This window comes from Coregonus clupeaformis, chromosome 15 (assembly GCF_020615455.1).
Source record: "Coregonus clupeaformis isolate EN_2021a chromosome 15, ASM2061545v1, whole genome shotgun sequence".
NCBI classification, from domain to species: domain Eukaryota; kingdom Metazoa; phylum Chordata; class Actinopteri; order Salmoniformes; family Salmonidae; genus Coregonus; species Coregonus clupeaformis.
This window is the reverse complement of record NC_059206.1, coordinates 35,617,630-35,643,800: the sequence shown is the minus strand read 5'-3', so window position 1 is coordinate 35,643,800 and position 26,171 is coordinate 35,617,630. Positions and strand designations below refer to the sequence as shown.

The 26,171-nt window shown below is 43.4% G+C and overlaps 1 pseudogene; it reads right to left on the bottom strand.

The window, feature by feature from the left end:
- Nucleotides 1–310: 310 nt before the first annotated feature.
- Nucleotides 311–26,171, bottom strand: part of LOC121583480 — an 81,493-nt pseudogene continuing 55,632 nt past the window's right edge.

The window sequence follows — 26,171 nt, the reverse complement described above, 5'->3', positions numbered from 1 at the left end:
CCCTGGACGACGCTGGGCTAATTGTGCGCCGCCCATGAGTCTCCCGGTCGCGGCCGGCTGCGACAGAGCCTGGATTCGAACCAGGATCTCTAGTGGCACAGTTAGCACTGCGATGCAGTGCCTTAGACCACTGCGCCACTCAGGAGACGAGTACTGATCGGATTCAAGTCCGGGCTCTGGCTGGGCCACTCAGAGACTTGTCATGAAGCCACTCCTGCATTGTCTTGGCTCTGTGCTTAGGGTTGTTGTCCTATTGGAAGGTGAACCTTCTCCCCAGTTTGAGGTCCGTTCATCTTTGCCTCGATCCTGACTAGTCGCCCAGTCCCTGCTGCTGTACCTGCAAGGAGACACATTTTACTTTCATTACATGTCTCAGAGTTCTGTGCTCAGCTCTTTTGCTGCCAGTTGCTCTCGGTGTATCATACATGCGTCTATATGGCAGAGGGAGACACATTCATAACTAGAGTGCAGAGGCTTGCCCGCCGTCCCGCCATAGATGGAGCCCTATCTGTGCAAAACCCTAAGTCAATATAGCCACGCAGCACACTGAAAATCCCCTGTGCCGTTACGTGCTCTGGAATTGTGAGACAGAACAAAATGTCCTCGTGAATAGCATCCCCCGACATGTATAGCGAACAAAGTTAATGCATCGGCATCTCAGCCCTCACAGTTAACGTCCATTTGGAGAGCATAAGCTGGGGTGTTTTTGAGTCGTTCAGTCAGAGTTTCCTCTTGATTGCTAGCAATAGCATCAATTATTTGTTTAACAGTGTTATCTGACAAAGATATTGATGTGAGTTTATGTGCCTCTGCCTCCTCACACATTGCTTTCACCATATCAATTGGGGCCGGTAATATCAAAGTCTCTGCAATAGAGTGTGGTTTCATACCGTAGTGGGCCTAGCCATTCACGGTGGGAATGATTAAATTGAAATGGTCAAGTGCAGACTTCTCCCATGATGTAAGAGCACTATAAGTTTGAATTTTATCTTTTAGATTTGAATAATTTTCATTTAGATTTTTAAGGTTAACCACATTACAAAGATTTTGAGATACAAAGACAATATTATAATATATATACAGTACCAGTCAAAAGTTTGGACACACCTACTCATTCAAGGGTTTTTCTTTATTTTTACAATGTAGAATAATAGTGAAGACATTAAAACTATGAAATAACACACATGGAATCATGTAGTAACCAAAAAAGTGTTAAACAAATCAAAATATATTTTAGATTTTAGATTCTTCAAAGTAGCCACCCTTTGCCTTCATGACAGCTTTGCACATGCTTGGCATTCTCTCAACTAGCTTCACCTGGAATGCTTTTCCAACAGTCTTGAAGGAGTTCCCACATATAATGAGCACTTGTTGGCTGATTTTCCTTCACTCTGCGGTCCAACTCATTACAAACCATCTCAATTGGGTTGAAGTCGGGTGATTGTGGAGGCCAGGCCATCTGATGCAGCACTCCATCACTCTTCTTCTTGGTCAAATAGCCCTTACACAGCCTGGAGGTGTGTCTTGGGTCATTGTCCTATTGAAAAACAAATGATAGTCCCACAAGGCGCAAACCAGATGGGATGACGTATCGCTGCAGAATGCAGTGGTAGCCATGCTGGTTAAGTGTGCCTTGAATTCTAAATAAATAATTGACAGTGTCACCAGCAAAGCACCATCACACCTCCTCCTCCATGCTTCACGGTGTGAACCACACATGCGGAGATTATCCGTTCACCTACTCTGCGTCTCACAAAGACACGTCGGTTGGAACCAAAAATCTCAAATTTGGACTCATCAGACCAAAGGACAAATTTCCACCGGACTAATGTCCATTGCTTGTGTTTCTTGGCCCAAGAAAGTATCTTCTTCTTATTGGGGTCCTTTAGTAGTGGTTTCATGCAGCAATTTGACCATGAAGGCTTGATTCACACAGTATCCTCTGAACAGTTGATGTTGAGATGTGTCTGTTACTTGAACTCTGTGAATAATTTATTTGGGCTGCAATTTCTAAGGCTGGTAACTCTAATGAACTTATCCTCTGCAGCAGAGGAAACTCTGGGTCTTCCATTCCTGTGGTGGTCCTCATGAGAGCCAGTTTCATCATAGGGCTTGATGGTTTTTGCGACTGCACTTGAAGAAACTTTCAAAGTTCTTGAAATGTTCCGTATTGACTGACCTTCATAATGATGGAATGTCGTTTCTCTTTGCTTATTTGAGCTGTTCTTGACATAATATGGACTTGGTCTTTTTCCAAATAGGGCTATCTTCTGTATACCACCCCTACCTTGTCACAACACAACTGAATGGCTCAAACGCATTAAGAAGGAAAGAAATTCCACAAATTAACTTTTAAGAAGGCACTCCTGCTTGAAAATGCATTCAAGGTGACTATCTCATGAAGCTGGTTGAGAGAATGCCAAGAGTGTGCAAAGCTGTCATCAAGGCAAATGGTGGCTATTTGAAGAATCTCAAATATAAAATATATAAATACATTTATTTAAAACTTTTTTGGTTACTATATGATTCCATATGTGTTATTTCATACTTTTGATGTCTTCACTATTATTATACAATGTAGAAAATAGTAAAAATAAAGAAAAACCCTGTAATGAGTAGGTGTGTCCAAACTTTTGACTGGTACTGTATCTAGGGTGCCTTCGGAAAGTATTCAGACCCCTTGACTTTTTCCACATTTTGTTACGTTATTCTAAAATGTATTAAATTGTTTTTTTCCCCTCATCAATCTGCACACAATACCCCATAATGACGAAGCAAAAACAGGTGTTTAGAAATGTTTGCAAATGTATTACAAAAAACACCCGGAAATATCACATTTACATAAGTATTTAGACCCTTTTCTCAGTACTTTGTTGAAGCACCTTTGGCAGCGATTACAGCATCAAGTCTTCTTGGGTATGACGCTACAAGCTTGGCACACCTGTATTTTGGGAGTTTTTCCCATTCTTCTCTGCAGATACTCTCAAGCTCTGTCAGGTTACAATGGGGAGCGTTGCTGCACAGCTATTTTCAGGTCTCTCCAGAGATGTTCGATCGGATTCAAGTCCGGGCTCTGGCTGGGCCACTCAGAGACTTGTCATGAAGCCACTCCTGCATTGTCTTGGCTCTATGCTTAGGGTTGTTGTCCTATTGGAAGGTGAACCTTCTCCCCAGTTTGAGGTCCGTTCATCTTTGCCTCGATCCTGACTAGTCGCCCAGTCCCTGCTGCTGAAAAACATCCCCACAGCATGATGCTGCCACCACCATGTTTCATAGTAGGGATGATGCCAGGTTTCCTCCAAACGTGGCGCTTGGCATTCAGGTGCTTCTCATGGTTGAGAGTCTTTAGGTGCCTTTTGGCAAACTCCAAGCGGGCTGTTATGTGTCTTTTACTGAGGCTTGGATTCCGTCCAGCCACTCTACCACAAATGCCTGATTGATGGAGTGCTGCAGAGAGTGTTGTCCTTCTGCAAGTTTCTCCCATCTCCACAGAGGAACTCTAGAGCTCTGTCAGAGTGACCTTCAGGTTCTTGGTCACCTCCCTGACCAAGGCCCTTCTCCCCCGATTGCTCAGTTTGGCTGGGCCTGCCAGCTATAGGAAGAGTCTCGGTGGTTACGAACTTCTTCCATTTAAGAATGATGGAGGCCACTGTGTTCTTGGGGACCTTCAATGATGCAGACATTTTTTGGTACCCTTCCCCAGATCAGTGCCTCGACACAATCCTGTCTCAGAGCTCTACGGATAATTCCTTCGACCTCATGCCTTAGTTTTTGTTCTGACATGCACTTTCAACTGTAGGACCTTATTTAGACAGGTGTGTGCCTTTCCAAATCATGTCCAATCCATTGAATATACCACAGGTGGACTCCAATCAAGTTGTAGAAACAACTCAAGGATGATCAATGGAAACAGGATGCACCTAAGCTCAATTTAGAGTCTCATAGCAAAGGGTGTGAATACTTATGTAAATAAGGTATATCTGTTTTTAATACATTTTCAAAAATGTCAAAGAAACTGTTTTCGCTTTTTTATTTTATGTAATCCATTTTAGAATAAGGCTGTAATGTAACAAAATGTGGAAAAAGTCAAGGGGTCTGAATCCCTTCGGAAAGTATTCAGACCCCTTGACTTTTTCCGCATTTTGTTACGTTACAGCCTTATTCTAAAATGTATTAAATAAAATACAATTGCAGGAATCTATACACAATACCCCATAATGCCAAAGTGAAAACAGTTCTCCCGTGACCCCATTTTCATATCAAGCGAGCCACATGGGGTCGCAACCCCTAGTTTGAGAACCGCTGTAGATAGAACAGTGATGAATGCAGTCGTTCCAAAAATGTATTTTTAAACGATCATTTCAACAAGTTTTTTGCCTTCAAACTCTCTTATTGTAGTTGTAAATCTAATGATGTAACGATGGTTATAAAAATTAGAATCTGAAATGACCAAACAGTGTTGATATCGCTGATGTATCTCTGATGTTGCTAACCAAAACGTCAGACTATGTTTCCAAAAATCTTGTCCACCTCTTAGGTAATGTCCTTTTGCAGACATGGCTTCGTGCACTCTCTGATCGACCTGGATTAGGTTTTACTTTGAAAGAAACAAAAAGCTTGAAAAGACCTAGGGAAAAGTTATTTTTTTTATTTCATAAGAGAATTGAAGATTTAATTGAAAATTGCTCATTTCATCAATAGCAGCTGATAAAAGGATTTGCTTGCCTCATAGAACCACTACTGCATACTATCCTTAAATGGCAAAAAACTATTGAAGGAGTAGTGAAGAAAATGTTACATCATCGATATCCAAACATGAACTTTTGTTTTTACTTTTTACAACCTTTTATATTTAGGATGTCGGCTACCATGAGAATGTGGATTTGGCTTCATGCGAAAATATAACTCGGCATGCAATTCCCCAAGTCACCATTATGCAATCACACGTATGATGAAAAAATATGCTTACATATGTGCCTTAAAACCAGGCACGCAAGCAATATGGTTCAGTGGCAGGAGTTGGCCGGTATCTATACTTTTTCTTCCCTCTAGAAAAATCTCTTATGTAGACAGCTTAATAACCTGTTGGAACCATTTTCAGTGGGGAAAGAGGTTAATACATGAGATATGGCTTGCTCCAGGGAAGATTGCACTGTTACACCATGAGAAAACAAGGCCAAATGTGTTCATAGAGACGAAAATAAAATAGGAAATATTACTTAAAGGTAAAATTATGTTATCTCAATATCAAATCATTTCTGGGTAACAATTAAGTACCTTACTGTGACTGTTTTCAATAAAATTGCCAAAAATAAACTAGGACTGCCTGGGAGTGGTCTGAGTGGGGAGGGGAAAACTGAAAACTAGCTATTATTGACAGAGAGGTTTGGAACTCTCTTTCTTATTGGTCTATTTACTAATTTACCGCCTGGTGATGTCACCAGGCAGTCCAAAACTCCATCCCACCAAAACAGTCAAAATTTCAGGTGGTCTTTTCAAACAGCAAATACACTAAAAGGGCATTATCATAATGTTCACAATTTCACAGTATTATTCCAACCTCAGTGTGGAAATATATATAAAACACAGGAAAATCACATTCTTTGATTGCACTGGGCCTTTAAGGGGGAACATGGAGATAACAAGGAAGTAGACAGAAAAAGATCCACCATGATTGGGTATATAGTGATGAGGCTAGCCCATTATAAAAGTACAGTAGTCCTAGGCCAGCTGGCCTGGCCACATCCAAAACAGTCAGAATAAATCAATGTAATCGGTGGGGGGCCTGAGGTAAGGAAAATGTGTTATTACATCAGAATATGACACCCGCAGTCAAAGATTGCGAAATGGCCATCTTCACATGGCCAGAAAGGCTTCTGGGAAAAAAAGCACCACAGGGTGATTATCTCAAACCAGGTAAGCAAGGAGGTGTTGGATGAACCCTGGCACTGGGCAGCTAGCACTTTATAATCCATTTACAAAAACACAAGGCTTCTCAGAGGGATGGAAGCACTATCCCTCACTTTCCCCTTCTCTCTTCACCCCTCACTGTGTCCATTTCGGCTGCTGTGGGCATTAGGCCTCCTCTGTCTGCTGGGAGATAGGAAAGCACGAGGGCCAAGGAAATGGTATGAAAACGGCATGACCACTTGCATCATCAGAGGGACAGAATCTTCTACCTCATGAAGCTCAGTCTTCCAAACAGACGAAACAGAAGAAAGAAAATGGATGAGTGAATGGGATGATTAGGTTCCATTGACCAGTGTTCAGTCAAACGTGGTCAATAGTCTTTGCATCGTGATCGATGAAGCATTAAACCGAGTCTTCATCCTCGATAGCGGTCGTACGGCGTGGTCGACCATGTGTCCAAACAGTCCTATTAACGTGACTAATGAGGGATGAACATGCCTAATTTCAGGAGTAATCTAGACTAGCAGGTATGGTTAGCACTACAAGAGGTGTGTGGACCAGGTCTATGGCCTATCTCATATCCCTAAACTCACTTTACACTAGCCATACCAATGGAGACCTTCAGAGAGCTGAAGGAGTCACTTATGGTCCACATTGCAGTCATATCAAACATAATCTCTGAACCTCTAGGCCCCGTGTAGCTCAGTTGGTAGAGCATGGCGCTTGCAACGCCAGGGTTGTGGGTTCGATTCCCACAGGGGGCCAGTATGAAAAAATTAATAATGTAAGCACTCTGGATAAGAGCATCTGCTAAATGACTGAAAAAATAAATAAATAAACACTGGCCATATTATCGATGGCAGCTTAATGAAATAACAGGATGTATGGTTTTCCCAGCCATTTAAGATAATAATCATATTTTAGTCATTTAGCAGACGCTCTTATCCAGAGTGCATAATATTATACATTTTTTCATACTGGCCCCACGTGGGAATCGAACCCACAACTCTGGCGTTGCAAGCGCCATGCTCTACCAACTGAGCTACACGGGACCATATCCCTGCTGGATTGTAGCCGTACTGTAATACAGCTAATGGTCTGTAATTTGGGGGCTGTAGTGGGTCCTGGTGGTTCACTTTGTCCTTATGATCATGGCTGAGGTTATGTGTGATGAAAGACAATTTGACTACAGCTGCACTCTCCCCAAAACACCCTAAACACACGCCTCCCCCTCAACCTTGACCTCCGTGGCTGATTACCCATCACCCCCTGGGGCGCTGACAGCCAACTCATAACACTGTGGTTTCCTCGCGTCGACCCCTATGCTGTCTCCAAGACGACCAGTTATATACAGTAAACACTGAAGTGTCAAAACATGATTCACTGGGGCTCTGTGAAGAGCAGAGATACAAGGGGTCTGTAACTTCACTAATTGGACCACTTTTAGGTCTAACATGTTTATATATTTTTTTCTGTGGGGGCGTAAGGGAGATTAATCGAACTAGCAAGGGGGAAAGTTATAGCGGAGTAAAAACTGTTAGGATTGAGATGGCGGACTTCCAGTTGGTCGTCTGCCAACCTTCAAAAGTCGGGCTTTTCATTTATGTTTAATTTACGGACTGATTACTCACCGTCTCTCTTTCAACCTTCCATACATATATCTCTGAAAAGAACCCAGTTGGCAACAGTCCATGTATAGTCCTCCTTTACAGTATGGATGTGGATGCTGTTATGCTCTGTGCAACAAAAGCTAATAGCCATTCTTTCATGACAATAACGAGCTAATATGGCTGTAGAACATGAAGTCAAAAACAGAGGAGAGTTTGACTAATTCAAAAACAAGTGAAAGCCCTCTATGACACTGGAGCCATTTTCGAGCGATTGCGAAGCCTAGGTGGAATGCTAAAAATGAAATTCTGACAATTCACTCCAGAACACAATAGCTTATTCTCCAAAGGATGAAAGGCAATATTTTTTTTTAATGAAGCTCAGAACATGTAGGGCAATGCAGCTAACATTTTGGCATTACATGTCATATTGGGATTTTTAACCGACTTGCTTATTGTCTTTCTATAGGCTGGCCCATGACATTTAACTATGGCAGCTGGGGATATTTTTTGTGTGATTTAGGCAGTCTGACAATGTTTACCCCAATACCCTGTAATACTGTTTTTATTGCAAATACAGTGGTACTGCACAGGTACAAGCTAGTTAAATAAGTATAAGTGCAACCATATATATTGTTGATTAACACATTTCCTCTTTCTTTCTTTGCTTTCTTGACTGAACACCTGACTGGGCATTATGCAGGTATGCAACTTTATCTTGCCTCCTGGCCACAGCACTTTGTTGTGTTGTCACTGTGATGATTTCTGTTCTCTATGAACCCTCAACGTAGCCTAACCAGCCTGACCGAAGATGAAGTCATCCCTGACCCCTGTCTTGGCTGACACCACGAAACTAACCCCAAGAAGCCTTTCCAGGTCAGACAGAAACCTGCTTGCCCCTCCATCCGCATCCACATTCCTCAGGGTGTGTTAACTTCACATTCCTGACCAGCCCCTAGATGCCTTAGGAGACCTGCCCCACTGGCCCCCCACCTAGTCATCCCGACACCCGTCCTCTCCCCCTCGTCTCCCATCCGTCTTCTCTGGGCTTGTGGTTAGTGATCCTACATCAGTCTGGTTACATAACCAGCTGTATAAATATTGCAAGTGCTCCAGCTATATCCATATTGTTTTTTCTGGGCTATTAATACTTCAGGGACTGCATGGCTAGAGATGGAGAACAAGGGAAGAGAGGAACAGGGCTTTTATGGAAGACGAGAGTGTACATTGTAACTGTCAAGGAAGAAAAATCAGGGGCAGCTCAATCAAATCTTTCATGACAGCCAACTCAATCTCTGACATCTCATCAGACCCTTGTAGGTTTGTACTGGTAGCCTTATCATGAATGCTACATTTACCGATACTGAGTGCGTTGCATTTCTCTTGAAACCTCAGTGATAATGAAGTTACAGTAAACTTTACAGTTCACCGAGCAAACCACTTAATGCTGACCATATTTAATTGTGGTTAAATATTAACCCCAAGCTTTTGCGTGATCTTCTTTTGTTCACTAGTGCTAAACTTATGTTTTCTTCAAAAAGGAACTTGGTATTTTTATCACGTTTTGTTATCATCCATTTAATCACACACAGACAAATATTTTGAGTCACTGAATTACTGACGTCAGGTAATATTAATTTGGGGGGTGCTTATATTTGTCCTGTTCCACACCAAAAACGTTTTTGTTGCATATCCCAACTCCCTCTGAGACACCCACAGGGAGTGGGGTCACAGTCGCCATTGTACAGCGCCCCTGGAACAATTAGGCTTAAGTGCCTTGCTCAAGGGCACAGCGACAGATGTTTTTCCTTCACCTTGTCAGCTACAGTATTCAAACCAGCAACCTTTCGGTTACTGGCCCAACACTCTAACCTCGAGGCTACGTGTCACCCTGGTTCTAAAAATGTCATGTTTTGGTAATTTGAATCACTTAATAATTGACCAAATGTAGCTATAGTCTTAGGCTATACCCCTGCTAGTAACTCCAACAAGTGTTTTGTGAGTGTGTGCACCTGGACCTGCATGTGTGTTTTGTTGTCTGTATTAATTTGTTGTATTTATTTTTTATTTTTTATTTCCAATTGTACGTTTTATGTGTTTGTTTTTTTACATATACTGTAAGCTTTTTTGAAATGGAACTGTATGTGCTAGGTGTGTTTACCTGTTTGTGGAGTCTCATAACTGCAAGGTGCCATTTGTATGTTTTCTCATGTCTGGCACAAAAATAAAAGCATTGGAAAGAGCCCAATAATAATATTTTTTCTCTGTTGTCCAGACGCTAGATTGGACCAAGAGCAAATGAATAATTCCACTTATTCTCCAGCCTAAGGCTAGACTATATACAGTTCTGTCTGCAGATGATTAGTTATGCCGTTGGAGTGAAAACACACAAAAACCACCCATTTCCACCCACCAAGAAGAGAGAAAAAATAACAACATATTTTCCATTCACACATCAAGGGCTGGACAGCATACGGTGCATTCGGAAAGTATTCAGACCCCTTGACTTTTTCCACATTTTGTTTATTATAATTCTTATTTATTTTTATCCTCAGCAATCTGACAAAGCGAAAACAGGTTTTTAGAAAAAAGAAATACCTTATTTACATAAGTATTCAGACCCTTTGCTATGAGACTCGAAATTTAGCTCAGATGCATCCTGTTTCCATTGATCATCCTTGAGATGTTTCTACAACTTGATTGGAGTCCACCTGTGGTAAATTCAATTGATTGGACATGATTTAGAAAGGCACACACCTTGCACATATAAGGTCCCACAGTTGACATTACATGTCAGAGCAAAAAGCAAGCCATGAGGTCGAAGGAATTGTCCGTAGAGCTCCGAGACAGGATTGTGTCGAGGCACAGATCTGGGGAAGGGTACCAAAAATGTCTGCAGCATTGAAGGTCTCCAAGAACACAGTGGCCTCCATCATTCTTAAATGTAAGAAGTTTGGAACCACCAAAACTCTTCCTAGAGCTGGCCGCCCGGCCAAACTGAGCAATCGGGGGAGAAGGGCCTTGGTCAAGGAGGTGACCAAGAACCCGATGGTCACTCTGACAGAGCTCTAGAGTTCCTCTGTGAAGATGGGAGACATTTCCAGAAGGACAACCATCTATGCAACCCTCCACCAATGTGGCCTTTATGGTAGACTTGCCAGACAGAAGCCACTCCTCAGTAAAAGGCACATGACAGCCCACTTGGAGTTTGCCAAAAGGCACCTAAAGACTCTCAGAGCATGAGAAACAAGATTCTCTGGTCTGATGAAACCAAGATTGAACTCTTTGGCCTGAATGACAAGCGTCACGTCTAGAGGAAACCTGACACCATCCCTACAGTGAAGCGTGGTGGTGGCAGCGTCATGCTGTGGGAATGTTTTTCAGCGGCAAGGACTGGGAGACTAGTCAGGATCGAGGCAAAGATGAACGGAGCAAAGTACAGAGAGATCCTTGATGAAAACCTGCCTCAGAGCGCTCAGGACCGCAGACTTGGGCGAAGGTTCACCTTCCAATAGGACAATGACCCTAAGCACACAGCCAAGATAACGCAGGAGTGGCTTCGGGACAAGTCTCTGAATGTCCTTGAGTGGCCCAGCCAGAGCCCGGACTTGAACCCGATCGAACATCTCTGGAGAGACCTGAAAATAGCTGTGCAGCAACGCTCCCCATCCAACCTGACAGAGCTTGAGAGGATCTGCAGAGAATGGGAGAAACTCCCCAAATACAGGTGTGCCAAGCTTGTAGCGTCATACCCAAGAAGACTCAATGCTGTAATCGCTGCCAAAGGTGCTTCAACAAAGTACTGAGTAAAGGGTCTGAATACTTAAGTAAATGTGATATCTGTTTTTTATTTTTAATAAATTAGGAAACATTTCTGAAAACCTGTTTTTGCTTTGTCGTTATGTGTGTAGATTGATAAGGGAAAAACATCTATTTAATCAATTTTAGAATAAGGTTGTAACGTAACAAAATGTGGAAAAAGTCAACGGGTCTGAATACTTTCCGAAGCCTGAAAGCTACCATTTTTGGGTTTGTTTATTTTGTGGCACCTCTTTACTCAAAAAAAGACTGGGTTAAAAATAAGCCACTTTAAAAAAAAATATTAATCTAGAATCTGATAGAATGCACATATTTCATGTACCAAGGTTCATGTTTGTGTTATTTAAGCCATTGTGTAAAATAGGCCATTTTAACAAGTCAAACCCACCAATCTACATTTTGACAGCACAGGGCCTGAACCATTATGGCCTGTTGTTAGAGATGGAAAATTATTCTGCAAAGCATTCTATTTTCTTCTCCAAGAGCATATGAATGGTCATTTTCTTAGGATTTATCTTCGGCCATTTATGTAAAAAATATTTACTTGTGAAAAGCTCAAAATATGACGTCAATAAAATTCCATCCTGGCCTCCAGGATATGTCTAGAATGTGTCACTGCTTGGATAGTAATTTTATCTCTGCACTTTTTACTATCTTTGACAATTTCTTGGCAAATAATAACTTTTAAATCGATTGAATATGTGAGTCCTTAAACACATTCTCAGAAAATACCAAAATACTACATTAATTGTAAAAAAATAGGCATTTTCAGGAATTTTTAATAGTTAACGGCTTAGTTGTGGGACCTCTCCTTGTGTTGGCCTGGTGTTGGCCTATGGTCGCAGGTCTGTTTTTTCTGTCCTGCCAACTCCTATAGTCATTGTACCGCCATAGGAGTTGGCGAGACATCACAAACAGATCTGGGACCAGGCTAGGTGTTATCCTGCCGCCCCTCTCACATGACTATGGTGACACTATTTACCAGAATGCAGCAGCCACTACACTTAAACCTTTGGATGCAGTCTAGCATAGCGCCCTTCCCTTTATTACATTTGACAGTTTTAATACTTATCACTGCATCCTGTATCAGAAGGTCGGCTGGACCTCACTAAAGTCCCGTAGATCACTTCATTACTCCTTGTTTACAAAGTTCTGCTCCACAAGCTTCCATCTTACCTCACTTCTCTGTTGAAGTATACAAATATAAGAGACCAAACCCGTTCGCAGTGTTGGTTAACTCTTGAGGTCCCGCTTGTCTCCACAAAGGTTGGTAAATCCGCCTTTAGTTTTATTGCACCACAGTTATTGTCACGACTTCCGCCGAGGCTGCCTCCCCTCCTTGTTCGGGCAGGTTTCGGCGTTCGGCGTCACCGCCTTACTAGCTACTGCCGATCCATTTATCATCACTCCATTTGTCTTGTCTTCAATCACACACACCTTGTCCTTATTCCCTCATTAGTCATTGTATAAGTGTTCCTTCTGCTTCCTTGTCTGTGTGGGTGATTGTTTATTGTGGAGGTTAGTGAAGCTCGGTGGAGCTCGTGTATTTTGTATCGACGGGAGTATTTCCCGTGTGCCTTGTATTTTCCAGTGCGCCTGTTTCGTGCCCTGGAATGTGTTTGATGCATTTCTGCGTAAACCTGTATTTTGCGGATTAAAGCCTGTTATTCTGTGATTTACCCTCCTGCGCCTGACTCCTTTAACACCACCTCATCACAGAATCACCCACCCGCTATGGAGTCAGCGGGAGAGATGCGCATGCCTGGAGTCATGGAACGGGTCCAGGAGTATTCAACTATGCTAGCCAGCTTGGGTGAAGCGATGGATCGGGTTCTTCAGGTCGTCCAACGCCTGGAGAGGAGAGAGCCCGATCCGTCGAGACCAGCTGGCCAACCGGATCCCGCCACCTACACCCCAGCACCCGGAGGGATCCAGATATCCTGACCACGGGAGTTCGACGGGACAGCGGCGCTGTGCCAAGGATTCCTTCTCCAACTGGAGCTCTACTTCTCCAGCATCCGGCCGGTCCCATCGGAGCGGGAGAGGGTGTCCGCCCTCATCTCCTGCCTCTCGGGGAAAGCCCTGTAGTGGGCCAACGCGGTGTGGAATGAAGGAGGAGCCTGGAGAACTACGAGGGTCGAGAGGCGGGCGAGCGGCTGGTCCACCTGAGGCAGGGGACGAGGACTGCGCAGGACTTCGCATTGGAGTTTCAAACTCTGCCAGCTGGGTCCGGGTGGAACGAGCAGTCACTGATCGACCATTTCCGGTGCCATCTGCGAGAGGACGTCCGATGGGAGCTAGCCTGCCGTGACACCATGTTGTCCTTCTCGCAACTGGTGGACATGGCCATTGATTTGGACAACCTGCTGGCAACCAGACTCCTTCAACACCACCTAATCACAGTTATGGAGTACCTTACAAAACAAATTACACCTGGATTCCCTGGTGCCGAGAGGGCAGTTTAAAACTCTATTGTTAAATGAGTTCACAAAAGTGTGCAATTGTTTCAACTGATTATTATAACTTGTTGTAATAATCTGATGTAATGTCTTTAGACCTGTCTTGTAGTTTATATTTTTGTTGTTGCTGTATTGATGTAATTATTGTCCTCAGGGCACCATTGTAAATGAGACACTGGTCTCAATTGGGTTTCCCTGAATAAATAAAGTTAATAAAATAAAGTTAATAAAACAAAACAAATATTCCTTCACTAGAAGGCTAATCAGCCCAGCCATGCTGGTCAGTCCTGTTCCTTGAACCCAGGAGGAGGGAGGGATGGAGAGACCCCAGGAAGCCAAGGATGGATATATTCACCTGGGGAGAGAAGAGAACAACAAAGGATAGGATAAGGAAGAGGAAGGGAGAAGTGAAAGACATGGAGGAGAGAGAAAGGAAAGACTAGAGGATGGAGAAAAAGGAAAGAGGAGAAGGGGAATATCGAGAATGGAGATTGGAAGAGAAGAGAGAGGATGAAAAGATCATGAGTGCAGAGGAAATAGCTCAGAGATGGAAGAGAGAGAGAGAATGGCTTTATTTTAGCCTACCCAGACCCTCTTTGGTTAAGCCGACAGAGGATGACGCACAATATTCAAATTCAATTCCCCAATCAAGCTAGCGGGAAAAACATGAGAGGAGTCCCAGGGTAGTAGAGCGATCTGCAGGCCCTGTGCGAGGGATAACCTCAGGGGAAGGAGCATGAGCTTTCCATGTGTCTACTACATTATGCATGGTTCAGTGGTAGTTCAATTCAGTGGTAGTATGATTTCCTGTTAGCAGTCATTACTCTGTCTTGTTTCTCTGAGTTAAATGTGAAATACAGGGGGTCTTAACAGCATCTTTCATCTGTGAAGGCCTTATTGCTTAAATGGCCAGGCATTGGATTTCCTGTTTATTTCAGGGTCCACAAGGCTCTAGTGATAGCATTTATTAGGAAAATGAAAGCACTTTTCCATTCTCATGGGTATTCCCCCACCCTCCTCTATTCTTAAACCCTTGTATTCGTGACTCCCTTCTTAAGGAGACTTTATAGGAAGCATTAAGTGGAATCATTATCCTGGAATGTTTCTTAACTTTATTTCCTGGGGGAAACCATCTCAGGCCAGTGTTCTGACAAGCTTTTAGGGGGGTTTCATAACTTTCTGACAGATCATTGGTTGTTTTGTTCTAGCAGGGGATTTATCATATTTTTGTGTTTGGATAGATAACAATAAAAGGGCACTCTTCTCATTACAGTAGATCCCAGGCCATGTTGGCGTTGTCATGTAGGCACAGACCTTGGATCATCTTATCCTTTTCAAATCGTAACTTTCCCATTAGGGACTTTAAAAATATATATATATGATCAGTTTTATCTTCATCCTACCCGTCTAGATGTTTCCACGCAGTGCTGTGCAGAAACAAAATCAGTGCCATGCATAGTCAACACACTTCCCGCCTCTCTCTCCCCAGAGCCACACACACTATACTACACACTGCTGAGGTCTGATCCCCATTAACCCTCCATTAAGCCTTATGACCGCTAATGACACCTAATGACCTAATGAGACGCCTGGAATAGCACCAGGCTCCCTGGCTTCATACCCTCCATACCATACCATCACTATCCCACCACATGCCTGGGCTAGGGACCTGGGCTGGCCCCTGGTCCAGCTTACCTCTGGGTTGTGTATGCAGGCTAGGGGATAAAGCAAAGCCCCTCAGGACTGGAAATAGCCCCAGTTAGAGGAAACCCCCCCTCCCCGCTAGCCTTTGGGAAGCTAGCATGAATAACATACTGTAATTCACTGATGAGGAGCAGGCCTGTTTGGGGCATGGGGAGGGGAGAGATGGATTTGTGTTTGTAGGGAAGGGAGGTCAGGAGTCGGGCTATTTTGTAACTGGGTGTATAGGGGGATGGGATGGAGAGATGGAAGGAGAGAGCGAGTAAGTGGATGGATAAGGTCGACCCACTACAAATAGTGATCATTACATACAAAGATTATGTAATACTGGTGCTTGGCAACATGGGACAGTGACTGATGATTGACACTCACCCTGTGTCTATCCTGTGTAGACCCTGTCTGGACCAGAGTGCATACCGTTCACATTGCAGCATCATGCCTCTGTCTGATGGTTGTGATAATTAATTGACAGGTTGACAGTTGCACCAGACAAATCAACACTGACTCATCGGGGGGGTTGTGTGTGTGTGTGTGTGTGTGTGTGTGTGTGTGTGTGTGTGTGTGTGTGTGTGTGTGTGTGTGTGTGTGTGTGTGTGTGTGTGTGTGTGTGTGTGTGTGTGTGTGTGTGTGTGTGTGTGTGTGTGTGTGTGTGTGTGTGTGTGTGTGTGTGTGTGTGTGTGTGTGTGCATGTGGGAACGCAATTCTCAGATGGACCATAAAGGTTATTTGATTCCTATTTTTGGCAACATACGTCAAAGCATTACAACCCTGAACAGCTTCTACCCCCAAGCCATAAGACTGCTAAATAGTTAGTTAAATAGTTAACCAAATAGCTACCCAGACTATCTGCATTGACCATTTTTGCACTAACTTTTTTGACTCATCACATATGCTGCTGTTACTGTTTATTATCTATCCTGTTGCCTAGTCACTTTATTCCTAGTTATACTGTACGTACTGTATATATATACCTCAATTACCTCGTACTTCTGCACATCGACTCAGTACTGGTACCCCTTGTATATAGCCAAGTTATCGTGACTCATTGTGTATCTATTACTACTTTTATTATTATTATTTCTCTGTTTTCTTTCACTCTGCATTGTTGGAAAGGGCCTGTAAGTAAGCATTTCACTGTCAGTCCACACATGATGTTAACAAAGCATGTGACAAATACAATTCGATTTAAATTCGATTTGATTACAAGAGGGTGAATGAAATAGCATGTATTTTCTCATGGGTATGCGTAAAGAAGCACCTTTGCATCAATGTAGAAGGCTTAGTCAAGCTTAGTATGGCTTACTAATGTGTGTATGCGTGACTTAGTGCTTGTGTGCTTTTGTGTGTGTGCTTTTGTGTGTGTGTGCTGTTGTGTGTGTGTGTGTGCATCCTTTTGTGCATGCATGAGTACCTATTCTTTCCAACTTCTCAGCTGACTTCAGGTTTCCATCATCCTTTTATTAAATTTTTTAAGTTTTTTAAAGTTTTTCTATTTCACAAACAACACAAAAATAAATAAATAAATAAAAGCCCACGATAGAAAACATTCTCCAAGGTGTTCAGCGTACACTGATTGTACAAAACATTAGGAACACCTGTTCGCTCTTTCCATGACAGACTGACCAGGTGAATCCAGGTGAAAGCTGTGATCCCTTATTGATGTAACCTGTTAAATCCACTTCAATCAGTGTAGATGAAGGGGAGGAGACAGGTTAAAGCCTCGAGACAACCGAGACATGGATTGTGTATGTGTGCCATTCAGAGGGTGAATGGGCAAGACAAAACATTTAAGTGCCTTTGAATATGGTATTGTAGTAGGTGCCAGGCGCACTGGTTTGAGTGTGTCAAGAACTGTAACGCTGCTGGGTTTTTCACGCTCAACAGTTTCCTGTGTGTATCTAGAATGGACCACAACCCAAAGGACATCCAGCCAACGGCAGGCCAGTGGTTGAAAACGAGTCATTGATGAAATAGGACAAAGGAGGCTGACACGAATTGTACAGAGCAAAAGACGGGCTACAGTTAGTCAACTGACAGTCCAGTACAGACCCATAAAAGAATGCACAACTCGTTGTACCTTGACACGAATGGGGTATGGCAGATGATGACCTTACAGAGTTCCACTACTTTAAGCAACAAAATAAAATAAATTGCGGTTGCAGTGGGCTAAGGAACAGAAACACTAGACATTGGGAAAAAAATTGCCTGGTCTGATGAATCCTGGTTCCTGCTGATGGGAGGAATTATTCTGTACTTAAATCCGGACACTCCATTTAGTTTGATATGTTACGTTTCTTTGGGATTTATTCATTTGTGGATGTCCATCATCCATTTCGTATGATATATTATGAAATGCAATTCGTATATGTTATGAATTGCAAAACGGACAATATGTTATGAATTTGGGATGTCTGAAATGTTAAGAATTCCAATTTGTTGTGGCTAACATTAGCTAGCTGGCTAATGCTAATGTTAGCTAGCTGGCTAACGATAGCTAGGCTAGGGGTTAAGGTTAGGGTTAAGGTTAGGAGTTAGGTTAAAGGGTTAAAGGGTTAAGGTTAGGGTTAGGGGAAGGATTAGCTAACATGCTAAGTAGTTGCAAAGTAGCTAAAAAGTAGTAAGTAGTTGAAAAGTTGCTAAAATGCTCAAGTTGTCCATGATGAGATTCGAACACGCAACCTTTGGGTTGCTAGACGTTTGCGTTATACGTCCCCTCCCCCCAACCAACCACCCTCCTTTTGTTTTTGCCTTAAGTAACCTTCTGTCTTATGTAACCATACCAAATGTAACATATCATAGAGTACCACAGTATGAGTCATAATACCCGTAAAACCTTGTGGTCAAACAAGGATATGGTTCCAATCATTTTTCCACCATTCATATTTCCTATAGGGGATTTTAGAAACACTTAAAATAGGGGCTGTGTTTAGTGTAGGCTTACCCTGGCGTGACATTTTGATATTATTCGCCTGTATTTATCCCCCAAAAAATGTGCTGCTAATGTGGCTATCATAAAGAACTATAAATGCAATGATGATCTGGACTAGACTGACGAATCGAGGTAAAGGTAAGAATCTCTGGATTAATTTTGTAATGAATAAATTGGCTAAATTGATTCTAATTGACAATTCTGTGAACTTTGTTGTGCAAGTTTTAAATTGACACAATACCTGTTAGCAATGGTGTCAGCTAGAGATGACGTGCAGGAGCTTGCAGGGATTTGTAGTCTTGCACAATGTCTACGTTGATGCTAATTAGCGTTTTAGAATCTGAGAGTAAATACAGACGAATATATTGATAAAAGTCACCTTTTCCGAGAGAGATTTACATGGTTATCAAAACGTCATGCCAGGGTAAGCCTACACTCAACACAGCCCTTATTTTAAGTGTTTCTAAAATTCCGTTTGGGAAGAATTAATGGTGGAAAAACCATTGGAACCATTTCCCTGTTTGACTGTGGGGCTCTTGTAATTTCCGTGTCCCTGATTTACATTTACTATGTTACGTCTAGTCTATGAGACCAGGCTGGGTATGGTGAAAACCACATGAATACATGCATCCATCATGCCACATGTCAACATTGCAGGCTGGTGGTGATGGTGAAGGGTGTGTTTTCATGGCACATATTTGGCCCCTTCATCAAAGTAGAGCAATGTTTGAATGCCACAGATATCTGAACATCATTGCCAATCAGGTGCAGCCATTCATGGCAGCAGTGTATCCATCTGCAAACAGATTTTTTCAGCAGGATAATGCCCCATATCATAAGGCTAGGATTGTCCAGGAATGGTTCCACGAACATGACAGTGAATTCAGCTTACTGCAGTGGCCTGCCCAGTCACCAGATCTCAATCCATTTGAGCATCTGTGGGATGAGATGGAATGAGTTATTCGGAGGAGAGATTCACTACCAGCCAACTTGACACAACTGTGGGAAGCATTGGAGTTAACATGGGCCAGCATCCCTGTGGAACGCTTTCGACACCTTGTAGAGTCCAAGCCCCAAAGAATTGTTTCCTAATTTATTAAAAATAAAAAACAGATATCACATTTACTTAAGTATTCAGACCCTTTACTCAGTACTTTGTTGAAGCACCTTTGGCAGCGATAACAGCATCGAATCTTCTTGGGTATGACGCTACAAGCTTGGCACACCTGTATTTGGGGAGTTTCTCACATTCTTCTCTGCAGATCCTCTCAAGCTCTGTCAGGTTGGATTGGGAGTGTCGCTGCACAGCTATTTTCAGGTCTCTCCAGAGATGTTCGATCGGGTTCAAGTCCGGGTTCTGCCTGGGCCACTCAAGGACATTCAGAGACTTGTTCCGAAGCCACTCCTGCGTTCGCCCCAGTCTGCGGTCCTGAGCGCTCTGGAGCAGGTTTTCATCAAGGATCTCTCTGTACTTTGCTCCGTTCATGTTTCCCTCAATCCTGACCAGTCTCCCAGTCCCTGCCACTGAAAAACATCCCCACAGCACGATGCTGCCACCACCATGCTTCACCGTAGGGATGGTGCCAGGTTTCCTCCAGACGTGACGCTTGGCATTCAGGACAGAACATCTTGTTTCCCATGGTCTGAGAGTCCTTTAGGTGCCTTTTCGCAAACTCCAATTTGGTTGTCATGTGCCTTTTACTGAGGAGTGGCTTATGTCTGGCCACTCTACCATAAAAGCCTGATTGGTGGAGTGCTGCAGAGATGGTTGTCTTTCTGGAAGGTTCTCCCATCTTCACAGAGGAACTCTAGAGCTCTGTCAGAGTGACCATCGGGTTCTTGGTCACCTCCCTGACCAAGGCCCTTCTCCCCCAAGAGTCTTGGTTGTTCCGAACTTCTTCCATTTAAGAATGATGAAGGCCACTGTGTTCTTGGAGACCTTCAATGCTGCAGACATTTTTTGGTACCCTTCCCCAGATCTGTGCCTCCACACAATCCTGTCTCGGAGCTCTATGGACAATTCCTTCGATCTCATGGGACCTTATATACAGTAGATATATAGATAGTTGTGTGCCTTTCCAGATCATGTCCAATCAATTGAATTTACCACAGGTGGACTCCAATCAAGTTGTAGAAACATCTCAAGGATGATCAATGGAAACAGGATGCACCTGAGCTCAATTTCGAGTTTCATAGCAAAGGGTCTTAATACTTATGTAAATAAGGTATTTCTGTTTCTGTTTTTTTATAAATGTGCAAAAATGTCTAAAAACCTGTTTTTGCTTTGTCATTATGGGGAATTGTGTGTAGATTGATGAGGACAACAATTATTTTAATCAATTTTAGAATAAGGCTGTAACGTAACAAAATGTGGGAAAAGTCAAGGGGTCTGAATACTTTCCGAATGCACTGTACATTATCCCAGAATGGTGTCAGTTTGTCACAGGACCACAGCATATGTAATAGCGTTCCTTTGTGCTTTTTTCTTTTTAGCAGCTTCTTTCAGTATTTTTTAGGTTCATCCAGATTCTGTTGAAGTGATTAAATAACATTTCTGAGTTGTAAAAACAGAAAGATATCAGCCTTGGATAATCCAAATGTTTCTTGTAATTGATTGAATAACGGTAAAGAGCCATCATAGCATACATGTTCAAAATCATCAAAACATTTCCAATAGGAAACTAATAAACATAGAATAAAAGTGAATTTGGATCATGGGTTGCCCAGGGTAAACTGGACTGGTGACTGGTCATTTCTAGTTAGTTTCTACCATGAAATTGGACATTGGCATGAAGCTGGTTCTGGGTCATTGATCACCATGCTCTCCTAGGGCCGTGAATTTTATATGACCTGCTCTTTTCTCCCCTTGTTTTCCCTCTATTTCTTACATGAACTGAATAGCCTCTGTGACATATTTACTAAATTGGCGGACTTTGAGATGAAAAGGGTAGGAATATTAATATTTACTACCACGTGAAAGGGGCTTTTCAGGATAACATCACTGCGTAAAAGGCCTACGAGGACTGTTTCTTTCTAGCATCAGTACAGTAGTAGTTTGACTTTATTTTCCTCAACAGACAACATTAACCTCTCTGATACATTGGCACTGAAAAAGCGGTTGGCACTGAAAATGCGGTGGGACAGATTTATTTTTCCTATTTATCCTCAAGTCGTCATGACAACACTGCAATACATTGGTTTATTTATCTGTTTGTTTTGGAAGATAAGTAAATCATATTTCAAAACCACTTTTACTCTTATGAATTACTGTTCCTGTCCATAGAAGTGCATCTCTTTCTCAGCCACAGCCCCTGCCTCCATCAGCAAAAAGGGAGGGATGGAGATGGAGAGAGGTAGAGAGAGAAAGGGGAAGTAGATAAGGAGGAGAGAGAGAGGAGGGAAAGAGAAGGGAGAAAGTGGATGGCGAAAGGGAGGGAAGAGGAGATAGGACACAGAAACAGAGGTGAGAGAGAAATGGAGAAGAAAAAAGAAAAAAGAGGATAGAGAGAAAGGAAAAAGAAGGACAGATGGGAGAGAAAGGGGAAAAGATAGCGAGCGAATCAGACAGGGGAAAGGACAAAAGGAATGAGAGTGAGAGAAAAACAGCGTGAAAAAGAGGATGGAGGAAATATTGAGCTCCTCAGAGAGCATTCAATCCAAAGTAAATTAGAACACTGTGTACCCACATGGCCCTCCACCCTCCCCTGCATCCCCACGACTTCAGACCCTGACCAAGCTCTGCAGGTCTCTCCTCATTCAACGTCCCAAAATAAATCATTCTCTTCATTCTATTAAAGGCCCAGTGCAGCCAAAAACTTGATTTTCCTGTGTTTGATATACACTATATGACCAAAAGTATGTGGACACCTGCTCTTCGAACGTCTCATTCCAAAATCATGGGCATTAATATGGAGTTGGTCCCCCCTTTGCTTATATAACAGACTCCACTCTTCTGGGAAGGCTTTCCACTAGATGTTGGAACATTGCTGCGGGGACTTGCTTCCATTCAGCCACAAGAGCATTAGTGAGATCGGGCACTGATGTTGGGTGATTAGGCCTGGCTCGAAGTCGGAGTTCCAATTCATCCCAAAGGTGTTCGATGGAGTTGAGGTCAGGGCTTTGTGCAGGCCGGTCAAGTTTTTCCACACCGATCTCGATAAACCATTTCTGTATGGACTTCGCTTTGTGCACGGGGGCATTGTCATGCTGAAACAAGAAAGGGCCTTCCTAAAAGTTGGAAGCACAGAACCGTCTAGAATGTCATTGTATGCTGTAGCGTTAAGATTTCCCTTCACTGGAACTAAGGGGCCTAGCCCGAAACATGAAAATCAGGCTCAGACCATTATTCCAAATAGCCAAAATACCAGCAACAGTGTGTGAAAACCTTGTGAAGACTTACAGAAAACGTTTGACCTGTGTCATTGCCAACAAAGGGTATATAACAAAGTATTGAGAAACTTTTGTTATTGACCAAATACTTATTTTCCACCATAATTTGCAAATAAATTCATAAAAAATCCTACAATGTGATTTTCTGGATTTTTTTTCTCAATTTGTCTGTCATAGTTGACGTGTACCTATGATGAAAATTACAGGCCTCTCTCTTCTTTTTAAGTGGGAGAACTTGCACAATTGGTGGCTGACTAAATACTTTTTTCCCCCAATGTATATACAGTGGGGAGAACAAGTTTTCGATACACTGCCGATTTTGCAGGTTTTCCTACTTACAAAGCATGTAGAGGTCTGTAATTTTTATCATAGGTACACTTCAACTGTGAGAGACCGAATCTAAAACAAAAATCCAGAAAATCACATTGTATGATTTTTAAGTAATTAATTTGCATTTTATTGCATGACATAAGTATTTGATACATCAGAAAAGCAGAACTTAATATTTGGTACAGAAACCTTTGTTTGTAATTACAGAGATCATACGTTTCCTGTAGGTCTTGACCAGATTTGCACACACTGCAGCAGGGATTTTGGCCCACTCCTCCATACAGACCTTCTCCAGATCCTTCAGGTTTCGGGGCTGTCGCTGGGCAATACGGACTTTCAGCTCCCTCCAAAGATTTTCTATTGGGTTCAGGTCGGGAGACTGGCTAGGCCACTCCAGGACCTTGAGATGCTTCTTAAGGAGCCACTCCTTAGTTACACTGGCTGTGTGTTTCGGGTCGTTGTCATGCTGAAAGACCCAGCCACGACCCATCTTCAATGCTCTTACTGAGGGAAGGAGGTTGTTGGGCAAGATCTCGCGATACATGGCCCCATCCTTCCTCCCCTCAATACAGTGCAGTCATCCTGTCCCCTTTGCAGAAAAGCATCCCCAACGAATGATGTTTCCACCTCCATGCTTCATGGTTGGGATGGTGTTCTTGGGGTTGTACTCATCCTTCTTCTTCCTCCAAACACGGCGAGTGGAGTTTAGACCAAAAAGCTCTATTTTTGTCTCATCAGACCACATGACCTTGTCCCATTCCTCCTCTGGATCATCCAGATGGTCATTGGCAAACTTCAGACGGGCCTGGACATGCGCTGGCTTGAGCAGGGGGACCTTGCGTGCGCTGCAGGATTTTAATCCATGACGGCGTAGTGTGTTACTAATGGTTTTCTTTGAGACTGTGGTCCCAGCTCTCTTCAGGTCATTGACCAGGTCCTGCCGTGTAGTTCTGGGCTGATCCCTCACCTTCCTCATGATCATTGATGCCCCACGAGGTGAGATCTTGCATGGAGCCCCAGACCGAGGGTGATTGACCGTCATCTTGAACTTCTTCCATTTTCTAATAATTGTGCTAACAGTTGTTGCCTTCTCACCAAGCTGCTTGCCTATTGTCCTGTAGCCCATCCCAGCCTTGTGCAGGTCTACAATTTTATACCTGATGTCCTTACACAGCTCTCTGGTCTTGGCCATTGTGGAGAGGTTGGAGTCTGTTTGATTGAGGTTGTGGACAGGTGTCTTTTATACAGGTAACGAGTTCAAACAGGTGCAGTTAATACAGGTAATGAGTGGAGAACAGGAGGGCTTCTTAAAGAAAAACTAACAGGTCTGTGAGGGCCGGAATTCTTACTGGTTGGTAGGTGATCAAATACTTATGTCATGCAATAAAATGCAAATTAATTACTTAAAAATCATTCAAAGTGATTTTCTGGATTTTTGTTTTAGATTCCGTCTCTCACAGTTGAAGTGTACATATGATAAAAATTGCAGACCGCTACATGCTTTGTAAGTAGGAAAACCTGCAAAATCGGCAGTGTATCAAATACTTGTTCTCCCCACTGTACACTGCTCAAAAAAATAAAGGGAACACTTAAACAACACAATGTAACTCCAAGTAAATCACACTTCTGTGAAATCAAACTGTCCACTTAGGAAGCAACACTGATTGACAATACATGCAATTTCACATGCTGTTGTGCAAATGGAATAGACAACAGGTGGAAATTATAGGCAATTAGCAAGACACCCCCAATAAAGAAGTGGTTCTGCAGGTGGTGACCACAGACCACTTCTCAGTTCCTATGCTTCCTGGCTGATGTTTTGGTCACTTTTGAATGCTGGCGGTGCTTTCACTCTAGTGGTAGCATGAGACAGAGTCTACAACCCACACAAGTGGCTCAGGTAGTGCAGCTCATCCAGGATGGCACATCAATGTGAGCTGTGGCAAGAAGGTTTGCTGTGTCTGTCAGCGTAGTGTCCAGAGCATGGAGGCGCTACCAGGAGACAGGCCAGTACATCAGGAGACGTGGAGGAGGCCGTAGGAGGGCAACAACCCAGCAGCAGGACTGCTACCTCCGCCTTTGTGCAAGGAGGAGCAGGAGGAGCACTGCCAGAGCCCTGCAAAATGACCTCCAGCAGGCCACAAATGTGCATGTGTCTGCTCAAATGGTCAGAAACAGACTCCGTGAGGGTGGTATGAGGGCCTGATGTCCACAGGTGGGGGTTGTGCTTACAGCCCAACACCGTGCAGGACGTTTGGCATTTGCCAGAGAACACCAAGATTCGCCACTGGCGCCCTGTGCTCTTCACAGATGAAAGCAGGTTCACACTGAGCACAGCACGTGACAGACGTGACAGAGTCTGGAGACGCCGTGGAGAATGTTCTGCTGCCTGCAACATCCTCCAGCATGACCGGTTTGGCGGTGGGTCAGTCATGGTGTGGGGTGGCATTTCTTTGGGGGGCCGCACTGCCCTCCATGTGCTCGCCAGAGGTAGCCTGACTGCCATTAGGTACCGAGATGAGATCCTCAGACCCCTTGTGAGACCATATGCTGGTGCGGTTGGCCCTGGGTTCCTCCTAATGCAAGACAATGCTAGACCTCATGTGGCTGGAGTGTGTCAGCAGTTCCTGCAAGAGGAAGGCATTGATGCTATGGACTGGCCCGCCCATTCCCCAGACCTGAATCCAATTGAGCACATCTGGGACATCATGTCTCGCTCCATCCACCAACGCCACGTTGCACCACAGACTGTCCAGGAGTTGGCGGATGCTTTAGTCCAGGTCTGGGAGGAGATCCCTCAGGAGACCATCCGCCACCTCATCAGGAGCATGCCCAGGCGTTGTAGGGAGGTCATACAGGCACGTGGAGGCCACACACACTACTGAGCCTTATTTTGACTTGTTTTAAGGACATTACATCAAAGTTGGATCAGCCTGTAGTGTGGTTTTCCACTTTAATTTTGAGGGAGACTCCAAATCCAGACCTCCATAGGTTGATAAATTTGATGTCCATTGATAATTTTTGTGT